General features: G+C 34.1%; 1 pseudogene; it reads left to right on the top strand.

Annotated features, from left to right (window-relative positions):
- Window positions 1-1,182: 1,182 nt before the first annotated feature.
- Window positions 1,183-2,416, top strand: LOC149212677 (chaperone protein ClpB3, chloroplastic pseudogene; annotated as a pseudogene).
- The last annotated feature ends 9,632 nt before the right edge of the window (window positions 2,417-12,048 follow it).

Raw genomic sequence — 12,048 nt, 5'->3', positions numbered from 1 at the left:
ACTAGGATAGTAAGGTGATTAGTTTAAATGCAAGAATGTCAACCAAGAATAGTAAAACTGAATCTGCTTTTCGATTTGACCAAAAATAACAAGCAAGACAAATTAGGTCATTGAAAGGTCAAACTAGCAAGAGTTAGTGTTTTAGCGCTAGGCCATTTGGACCGTCATATAGATGGATACCCTCCAACTAACTATCATGTGTCACGCTAGGAGAACAGTTCACTTACTCAACATTGCTCTTGACTTAACATCCTTGAACTAAAAACTTGAATTTGAGATTATGTATTTGGTTTTGTAATTATTAACATGAATTTCAGATTTCTTAGCTAGTTCAGTAATTATAATTTTATTGCAATGATGTATTTATTATTTATTATTTATCTTTATGCTCATGGTGGATTTAAAATAATAATAATAATATTTATTATATATATGTACATATATTATTATCGTCCCCAATATGTCGTCCCTTGGAAAATTTGGGGGTGGCTTTGTTGTCGCATAGAATGTCTAGGCACCGCGACAACGACTCAGATTGGGGGCTATCACGCTGATCTCCAATCACTTCCTCTGAGTTGTCTCCCAATAATAGACTAAGGGGGTTAGACCCTATGGAAATGGAAAAATGAAAGATTAGTTGGGAACCAACCAACTTGGGAGACACAATTAAGCAACCAATACTTGTTTTAGATTGCGCAAGATTTTAAGGATTCAAAATAATTTGAAGAAAGTGATACTAGTGCCTTGTGGGATCAAGTATCTTGCGAAGAAAATAAGGTTCAAGTAAATGATGAAAAACTGTTGCTAAAAAGACTAAACTGTCTCATATGCAAAATTAAGACTATGTGAAATGCAAGGACTTGGTTAATTTTAGTCAGTGTTCCACGGGGACGCGTCCCCCAGGGTGGGGTGCATGCACCCCTCGCACCCCACGCACCCGGGACGGGGAGACTCTCGGGGGCGCGTTTCCCCACGTCCCCCTTTTGGGGAGACTCGGGGAGATGCAAGGGGGTGCGTTTCCCCAATGTGGGAGACTCGACTCCCCGAAAGGGGTACTTCTGGGCGTCCCCCCCAAAAATGGGGTTCTTCTGGGCGTCCCCCCGAAAATGGGGTTCTTCTGGGCGTCCCCCCTTCATTTTTGTCTAATTACCCTTTATAAACCAAAAAAAAAAATTAAAGAAAATGAAAATTAATTTATTAAAAAAACATAAAAAATAAAAATAAACTAAATTAACAATTACAAATAAAAAATTACATGAACAAGTTAGGGTTAACTCCACTTTTCAAGTTTTCATTCTGCCGCCATTCATTATGCTCTTACCTCAACGCATTTTTTTTCTTCCATCTGCTCTCACTGCGCCCACGAGAGCTTCAACGCATCCTCACTCTTCTCCACGCAACGGCTTGCTGTTAGCACTTAGTAGTCGTTGCCCAACAGGTGTTGGCAAAACAGAATTAGCTAAGGCTCTTGCATCCTATTTATTTAATACTGATGAAGCTCTAGTGAGGATTGACATGAGTGAATACATGGAGAAGCATGCAGTTTCAAGGCTGATTGGAGCACCACCAGGGTATGTGGGTTATGAAGAAGGGGGACAGTTGACTGAGTCTATACGTAGAAGGCCTTATGCAATTATTCTGTTTGATGAAATTGAAAAGGCACATACAGATGCCTTAAATATTCTACTTCAGATTTTAGATGACGGAAGGGTCACTGATTCTCAGGGTCGAACTGTAAGCTTCACCAACACTGTCATTATTATGACTTCAAACATTGGTTCTCAGTACATTCTAAGTAGGCTTGATGATGAACCTGGCTCAAAAGAGGAACTGTATGAGAGAATGAAGAACAGGGTTATGGAAGTGGCTCAAACGACATTCCGCCCCGAGTTCATGAATCGCATTGATGAGTATATTGTTTTCCAACCTCTAGACCGTGAACAAATTAAGAGCATTGTAAGATTACAGGTATGTGGTTCATCTATCGTCATTCTTTTAGTGAAAACCAAAGCGAAATAGCAGAGGTTGGTCAGATATATTAGAAGTTAATTTATTTATAACTTTTTGATTTAATCATATAGAAACAACTGTTTGGAATATATGTTAGTTTCAGTTATTATTTTGGTTTTCAATGTAAATTATAGAATGATGTAAATTATAGAATGATGATTGATGAATGATAATTGATATGGATCAATGTACATTGTATTTGAATATTTGAATTTCATATTGAATTTTATTATTGAATCTTATGGTATTGAATCTTGATGAATTAGCATTATTGAACAATGAATATGAACATGAAAATTTCAAAATTATATACATATATATAAATTTATAATATATATAATTAAAAATTATATTATATATACCTCGACGTCTCCCCGTCTCCCCTAAATTTCCCTAAAATTTCAGGGTTCTCCCACACGTCCCCTTTGTGCGTCTCCCCGCACCCGCGTCTCCCCGTCCCGGAGACTTGGTGGAACATTGATTTTAGTTAAATGAGAGCCTATTTTTTTTTTTTTGAAATATGTCTTAAATGTTACTTAACTTAAGGCTTAGAAAGGTGGTGACCTAAATGTGAAAGCAAGTACTTATACCAGCACTACAAAATGTAAAATATGCACAAATAATTACTGAAATGCACAATGGGTTGAAATGTAAAATGTTGGAGTAAAACACTTTTAAATTCAAAAATTCATTTGTATGAAATACCCAACCAAGATCATTAGATGCATAAGTAAAACTATATTAGTCTTACTTGCATAAGCATGTAAAAAACAAATGAACTTCAGAAATTAAACTATATTTGATCTATTGATGTATTGGATCTAAAAAACTCAGAAATAAACTACTGAACAACAATAAAACAATTTGCAGAAATTTGTTTGCAAGCAACAAAAGTTACTGAAACTGACTTCTATTTCTGCAACAACAGTAAAAATGTAAATTAAATCTATTGCTAAATTCAGAAAATTTTTGAGTTTAATTTTTTCTGATCTATTGATGTATTTGATCTAAAAACTCAGAAAATTACTAAAAAAACAGTGAAATAATATTAAGAAAATAACATGCAAAAGTTTCTGAAAGTAATTATATTTCTGAAATGTAATGCAGTGAAAGATGAAAACTAATTTGCTGCTAAATTTTAGATAACTAAAATTTTATGCCAGTATTAATCTTGCTTTCAATTAGATCAATGAAAAATGTAAGGGTTTAGAGGATGTGCACCAGTCATCCCTTAGGGGCTTGAAGACACCTGAAGATATGCTGCCCGAATCACTGAAAATCCTCAACTCAGAATTTTTTTTGTGAAAAACTTTGTTAAATTTTTTTTTTGGAAATTTTTAGGAAAAAATTTAGGAAAAATTAGTGAGAGAATTTTGGTGAAAGAGGGGAGGCCATAAGGCTGAAAGGGAGGCCGAGAAAGAGGCTAGAGATGGCCAGCGCAGGGCCTCAAGGCCCTAAAAAAAATTTGCTCACGATATTTTTGAAATTTATCTTCAACCTGCAAACAAAATGGAGATGCCCTCCGGGGCTTAGATCTCTCTCTAGAGTCCACAAAAATCACCTGCAATTTTCAGATCTGTTCCTGTACAAATAAAAGATAGAAAAAAACCCCAAACATCTATATACAAAAATATGAAATATCCAAAACCCCAATGAATTAAAAAAATTGATATTTACAAATCTACAATAATATTCTACAGATTTGCAGATCAAAGCCCTCTATTAGCCAGATTTAAACAATTTTTTGCACAATATTTAGAAATAAATTTGAAATTTTAAAGAGGCACAAGCCCAAGAAAAACCCTGCAAGTAAAATATTCTATAAAATGACTTCAGAAATTAAAAGGATAATGGGCTCTTTTAGATTCTGTAAACTGAGAGTCAGTTGGTCCAGCTGAAGACTTCCCCAAACACCCAAATTTTGAATGATAACTTCTGCACACTTAAATCTACTTGTTAGACTAATAGAGATTTAAAAAATGATTATAAAATTATCAAAAAATAGAGATACGTGCTACTTCTATCAAATTAAAATGATATTCTAAAAAAACCCGGATATCTGTGCAAGATACTTGTACACCAATCAATCCTCAAAGGCTATTAACGAGCAAATGCAAATAAAAGCGGCAAGTATTAAGAACAATATTGCCACATAAATCTGAAAGAGGAACACCACAATCTGAAATCCCAAAGTCTTTGCGTTTTATTAACCAAAAAAAGTTACAAGAGCCTTCTTAGAGCAAGTAGACGATTCAGAAAAACCGGATCCAAATAATGGAGAGAGGCCTCTCATTTATAGGAAAAATCTCCAACGGCTAGTTGGCTTGATCCCCGTCAAAGCAATCTACCATTGATGAAGATCAAATGATCTTGTAATCATCACTGTTGAAATAAAGTTACTTTTTAAAGAATTTCGAATTTCACTTTTAATTAACTCAAAAATGATTATTTTGAGTTAATTGCCGTAAAAGTTGACTTTGACTTAACTACTATGGTCCAAGGGTTCAAAATATTTTGAAATTTTCAATATTCCCTTGGCCGGGGACTTCCAAAAATTAAAAACTTTAAAACCCACGAATTTTAAATGTTGGAGAATTTAATTTTTCCTAGGACCTAAATTAAAAAATATCTTGCTTTAGCATTTTAATTTATTTTAGCCAGAAATTTTAATTAATTTACTCATGAGGGGATTATTAGTTTTTCCAACCCTATAATATTTAGCTATGGTGTCTAACTATGATGGACTATGCACTAAATATTTTTATATGAAATATTACATTTCTAACCCATGAAGGGGGAACACTCGTTCGTTATAGACCCTCAATAATTACCCATTTTTGCGACACAAAATATGATCTAGTAGACTAAGTGACTTGTAATAAAATAATCTAACCAAATAGTTAGAATTATTTCCAAATCACTTTTACAGAGACTCGATAAATAACACTAGGACTCATTTAAAATCTCGACGACAAAATCCACCCTAGCTTTGGGGTGAGGCTGGAGGGAAAAACTCTGCTGATCATCCGTGTTTAGAAACACACATGAATTAGTGAGACTAAAAACCTCCTAGGATAGAAATCATCATCTGAAAAATAAATTTACCTGGGTTGTTACATACATTTGTCTTACTAGGATCAATTACATTACAAAATGCATAATGGGTTTACAAAACTCCAGTGTACATATAGTTGATAATGATGAATCTGTGGATCATCTGAGTGCTTGGAAATAATGGGAATCTACGTGAAAAGATGTATAGCTATGGGGTAGTTGACATGGAGTGGTCAACATATGGCTCTACTTGGGGACATGTTGCTTCATCGAAGGAATGTAAGAATCCAAAATCTACACCCAAAGAAAACACAGAATGACATAATTAGCGTCCATCCAAATATAATCCAAAAATCATCATAAACATTATATTAAATAAAAGCTCTGTAACAATTCTACAAACATGAAATGTAAGCTTAATCTAAGAACAGAAATAAAATGCTAAAATGACAAGGTGTAAGGTTAGAGATACAATACAAAGGATGCCCTTGTGGCATCAGATGTGTTCAATATAGTGCATACTGAGCATCTGCCGACTTTCAGGTAGATCAATGGGTTGTTTCTCTGATGTGCCATGCCTGATCCTGCATATCGTAGGACTATGTCTTATCCGAAAATCGAGTTGCTCTCGGCCATCAGATGCATCAAATTGCTTCCTTCTGCGTTTTTGCTTTTTCCTCTTCTTCTGGGTGGGCTGTGATGTCAACAATGAGACCACTATAGATTTCCTTTCCTGATATTGAAGATGTTTGCATGAATGATCTAAAGAATCTGAAGTATGCCCATTCTTATTCTGAATATACTCTGTTAATGGTGATACATAAGCTCGGTCTTCCTTAACCAAAGTCGACTTGTCCTTAATGGGAAAAGTAACCTCCTTGCGATGAGATGGGAAATGCTTTGGTGGATCGGGAGATCTGTGAGTCGTGACAAACCCTTTGTGCTTTGGTCTAACCTGAAATCTTGGAACTTGTGCATTTTTCATCATTTGTAGCTTATCTTGAAGAGTGGTCTTTTCGATTTTGATGGCATCAATCTGGTTAGAGTGTTCAACCTTCATAGCATTGATTTCCTTGGCATGGCCTTCCTCCATGGTCAATAATTTATTCTGAAAACATATCTGACTAGCTTCCATATCTTTCATTAATTGCACTTGCTTTTCCTCCATGGCTAATAATCTGTTCAGAAGAGAAATATGACCAACTTCCATGTCCTTCATCATTATGTTATGATTTACTTGTATAATACTCATTTCTTTCTCATGATGATTATGCATGTCATTCTTCATAACCTCCATCTTCTGAGCACACTTTTCTACTATGGTGGCTATGTGATCGGGGTGATTAATTTTCATGATTTCTATCTCCTAATCACTTTTTTCTATTTGGGCGTACAAAGTTCTCATATCCTTGGTGTAATCAGCTATAAATTTTTCTTGATTAAGCTCCATGTTTCTTACCAGCTGCTTTAGTTCTTTAGTAAGATGCTTATCATTTTCCCTTTCATTGTCGGTACTGATTTAACAACTTGTTTCTGCTTTTTCATTATCATGGATTTGTTTTGCAAAGGTACAATTGAATTCATCATGAGAACATTCACAATGCCTGCAATATGGCATATTTTGATATGGAGAATTGTCTTGAAATATTTCGTTGATAGTTGGGTTCTTTATAAGATCACTTTCATCCTTTTGCATAGTACTAGGGGCACAAGGCAATCCACCTTGATTTCCATATCTATCTTTAAAATCATTGATGATGTATTTTAAAGAAGCGAAAGAATCCTCAGGACAATTACAAAACCAATCCAAAGCATCATCTTCTAAAGAAAAGACAAATAGATGCATCTTAACAACTTCATGATTATATTGTGAAGGAAGACAATATCTAGTTATTATATGAGTAACTCTGGAGAGATGCTTTCTAGCAGTTGTTGAATCACCACTCGAGAACAAAGGCAATTTATGAATGGCCTCTTACGGCATATCATGAAGAAAGTTAGTAAAATGACACGGGGCAAACAAGTCATCCATGATGACTTGCTTAAAGGGATAATGAGGGACCAAATGGATGCTAGAGAAAGACCCCTACTCAAGAAAATCAAGAGATCCCCAAGAAGCGAGCTTCTAGTAGAAATTCTTGTAAGAAATGAAAGAAGTGGAGTTGCCACTTGAACATGAATCTAGCTGCTCTAAGATCCAAAAGGAAAAAACCGAAAGGCCAGTCAGGGAGAAGCAGATGGATATAAGGGAAATTTTCTTGTATGAGAAATAATGGATGAATAAGTGGAGTCGCTACCCAAATAGGAAACCAATCGAAATGTCCAGGTACTAAAAGTGCAGATGAAAGATAAGGTGATGAAAAGATGAAGAAATATAATGGTGCCAAAAAATGTGGCGTTGATGGGATAAGAAATGATTAAAAGACTGAAAATGTGAAGGTGAATGTCGTAAAGCCAAGTTCCAATAAATTGGTCCCCGACAACGACGCCAAAAAGTGTTGTCGCACAGAATGTCTAGGCACTGCGACAACGACTTAGATCGGGGGCTGTCACACTGATCCCCAATCACTCTGTTTGAGTTGTCTCCCAATAGCAGACTAAGGGGGGTAGACCCTATGGAAATGGAAAAAGGAAAGATTAGTTGGGAACCAACCAACCTGGGAGACACAACTAAGCAACCAATACTTGTTTTAGATTGCGCAAGATTTTAAGGATTCAAAATGATTTGAAGAAAGTGATACTAGTGCCTTGTGGAGTCAACTATCTTGCGAAGAAAATAAGGTTCAAGTAAAGGATGGAAAACTGCTGCTGAAAAGACTTGACTGTCTCATATGCAAATGCAAAATTAAAACTATGTGAAATGCAAGGACTTGGTTAATTTTAGTTAAATGAGAGCCTAAAATTATTTTTAAAATATGTCTTAAATGTTACTTAAGGCTAAAAAAGGTGGTGATCTAAATGTGAAAGCAAGTACTTATACCAACATTGCAAAATGTAAAATCTGCAGAAATAATTACTAAAATGCACAATGGACTAAAATGTAAAACGCTAGAATAAAATACCTTTAGATTCAAAAATTCATTTGTATGAAGTACCCAACCAAGATCATTAGGTGCATATGTAAAACTAGATTAGTCCTACTTGCATAAGCATATAAAAAACAAATGAACTTCAGAAATTAAACTAAATGTTTTAAACTCAGATCACATTAATAAAATATCAGTATAGTAATCTGCTCTTACATCAAATGTTAAAACCAACAATATATTCTAAAACAACAGTCCTGTAACCATGCAATATTCATAAATTTCTATGTATAACAACATAAATTTTTTAATGACAAACTGATAACTACAATTCAGAAAATTTCTGAGTTTAATTATATTTGATCTATTGATGTATTGGATCTAAAAAACTCATAAATGAACTACTGAACAACAGTAAAACAATTTGCAGAAATTTGTTTGCAAAAGTTACTCAAACTAACATCTATTTCCGCAACAACAGTGAAAATGTAAATTAAATTTGCTGCTAAATTCAGAAATTTTTTGAGTTTAATTCTTTTTGATCTATTGATGTATTTGATCTAAAAACTTGGAAAATTACTAAAAAAAACAGTGAAATAATATTCAGAAAATAACATGCAAAAGTTTCTGAAAGTAATTATATTTCTGAAATGTAATGCAATAAAAGATGAAAACTAATTTGCTGCTAAATTTCAGATAATTAAAATTTTATGCTAGTATTAATCTTGATTTCAATTAGATCAATGAAAAAGATAAGGGTTTAGAGGATGTGCACCAGTCATCCCTTACGGGCTTGAAGACAACTGAAGATATGCTGCCTGAAATACTGAAAATCCTCAACTCAAAATTATTTTTGTGAAAAACTTTGTTAAATTTTTTTTTGGGAAATTTTTAAGAAAAAATTTAGGAAAAATTAGTGAGAGAATTTTGGTGAAAGAGGGGAGGCCATAAGGCTAAAAGGGAGGCCAAGAAAGAGGTTGGAGATGGCTAGCTCAGGTTCTCATGGCCCTAAAAAAAAATTGCCCACGATTTTCTTGAAATTTATCTTCAACCTACAAACAAAATGGAGATGCCCTCTGGGGCTTAGATCTCTTTCCGGAATCCACAAAAATCACCTGCAATTTTCAGATCTGTTTTTGTACAAATAAAAGATAGAAAAAACGCCTAAGCATGTATATACAAAAATATGAAATACCCAAAACCCCAATGAATTAAAAAATTTGATATTTACAAATCTACAATAATATTCTACAGATCTAACAGATTTGCAGATCAAAGCCCTCTATTAGCCAAATTTAAACAAATTTTTGCACAATATTAAGAAATAAATTTGAAATTTTAAAGAGGCAAAAGCCCAAGAAAAACCTTGCAAGTAAAATATTCTATGAAATGACTTCAGAAATTAAAAAGATAATGGGCTCTTTTAGATTTTTGTAAACTGAGAGTTAATTGGTCTAGCTGAGGACTTCCCCAAATGCCCAAATTCGGAATGATAACTTCTGCACACTTAAATCTGCTTGTTAGATTAATAGATATCTAAAAAATGATTATAAAATTATCAAGAAATAGAGATACCTGCTACTTCTATCAAATTAAAATGATATTCTAAAAACACCCAGAAATCTGTGCAAGATACCTGTACATAGATCAATTCTCAAAGGCTATTAACCAACATGCAAATAAAAATAGCAAGTATTGAGAACAATATTACCACATAAATCTGAAAGAGGAACACCATGATATGAAACTTCAAAGTTTTTGCGTTTTATTAGTCAAAAAAAGTTAGAAGAGCTTTCTTAGAGCAAGTACACGATTCAGAAAAATCGGATTCAAATAATGGAGAGAGGCTTCTCATTTATAGGAAAATTCTCCTACGGCTAGTTGGCTTGATCCCCGTCAAAGCAATCTCAACCGTTGGTGAAGATCAAATGATCTTTTAATCACCACCGTTGAAATAAAGTTATTTTTTGAGGAATTTCGAATTTCACTTTTAATTAACTCAAAAATGATTATTTTGAGTTAATTGCCACAAAAATTGACTTTGACTTAACTACTATGGCCCAAGGGTTCACAATATCTTGAAATTTTCAATATTCCCTTGGCCGGGGACCTCCAAAAATTAAAAACTTTAAACCCCACGAATTTTAAATGTTGGAGAATTTAATTTTTTCTAGGACCTAAATTAATTAAATTTCTGGCTTTAACATTTTAATTTATTTTAGCCAGAAATTTTAATTAATTGACTCATGAGAGGGGATTATTAATTTTTCCAACCCTCTAATATTTAGCCGAGGTGTCTAACAATGAGGGACCATGCACTAAATATTTTTTATATGAAATATTACATTTATAATCCGTTCGTTATAGACCCTCAATAATTACTTATTTCTGCGACACAAAATATGATCTAGTAGATTAAGTGATTTGTAATAAAATAATTTAACTAAATAGTTATAATTATTCCCAAATCACTTTTATAGAGATTCGATAAATAAAACTAGGACTCATTTAAAATCCTGACGACAAAATACACTCTAGCTTTGGGGTGATGCTAGAGGGAAAAACTCTGCTGATCATCCGTGTTTAGAAACACACATGAATCGGTGAGACTAAAAACCTCCTAGGATAGAAATCATCGTCTGAAAAAATAAATTTACCTAGGTTGTTACATACATTTGTTTTACTAGGATCATTTAGATTACAAAATGCAGAATGGGTTTACAAAACTCCAGTGTACATATAACTGATAATGATGAATCTGTGGATCATCTGAGTGCTCGGACACAACGGAAATCCATGCACGAAAAGATGTATAGCTATGGTGTAGTTGACGTGGAGTGGTCAACAGGGTCTAGCCGTACCGGAAACTCGTCCCCCCTTCCCCGCCGCCCCCCTGTCCCAAAAGGCAGTGCAACTTAGTAAATGTACCTGCTGTTCATATGTCCACATGTTGTGGGAATCTCAAGATTGGTACTTGTGACCTAGTTTGAATGCTTCTAACTTTTGATTCAATGGTGCTAGTCCAAAACCTATTACTGTAAATGATAAAAAACGACTTCGATAAAGGAGGTATGCATAACAAGTATCATGGTTTTGATGCTATATCCCAAACGGAGCAGGACACATCAACTAACTAATTTTAGAAATACGTTTTGCATAAAGGAATATATCCCCAATTACATATATCATTCTTTAGAAACCCATTTAACATCAGATCTGTTTATCCCCCTCAGTTTGCCGTCTGCAATACTGTCAATCACACTTATTCCTTGATTAAATGCAGCTTAATTCCCAAAGCACTATGGATATGGTTTGAACTTTGTATTAAAAAAAGCGACAGTACATGCCTCCAACCTGGTTCCTTGTGGGATTAGTTAAACAACCTTTAGGTTTGTCAGTGTTTTTATGGCCTTGAGGACTGCAGAACTGTCACATTACTATTGTTATCGTTCTTATTCTGTAATTTTCTTAATTTGGAAAACTTATTTTGCTTTAAATCCGAAAAGTTAGGAAAGAAATGAAGCCAAAAACAGCTTTCAAATTTCAACTAAGGTTCAAAGGTCACGTTTTTGGCACTTTATAGCTTACCTATTATTGAGTTTGTTCATGAGTTTGTCTGGTGAAAAATTCCTGAGCTAGGATATTTTTCTTTGGTGTTGAATAACTTTCTTTGAACAAATGCAAAGAAGAAAAACTAGGTTGGAATCTTGTGTTGTCGTTAAATGCTTCCTTTGGTCAAGGAAACATTTCTTATGATCTACGAACTTGTAAAGAAAATGATTGCATTGAAAATTGTAGCCATAATTTAGCTACTTGGAACAATTTCACAGTCATTAAAAAGCAGGTTCATGGACGCCTTTCCAACTTGCAACTCTCAGATGAAGTCAATCATAGCAATGAAAGTGATTCTGCTGGAAGATTCTACACACATTGAATCAAACTTCTCAAGCCTTATATT

Source organism: Pinus tabuliformis, chromosome 1_1 (assembly GCF_031772625.1).
Source record: "Pinus tabuliformis cultivar Carrire ecotype Pingquan chromosome 1_1, CPIR1, whole genome shotgun sequence".
In the NCBI taxonomy this organism is placed as follows: Eukaryota; Viridiplantae; Streptophyta; class Pinopsida; order Pinales; family Pinaceae; genus Pinus; species Pinus tabuliformis.
Note: the sequence above shows the minus strand (reverse complement) of the source record. Positions and strands in the feature narration are given on the sequence as shown.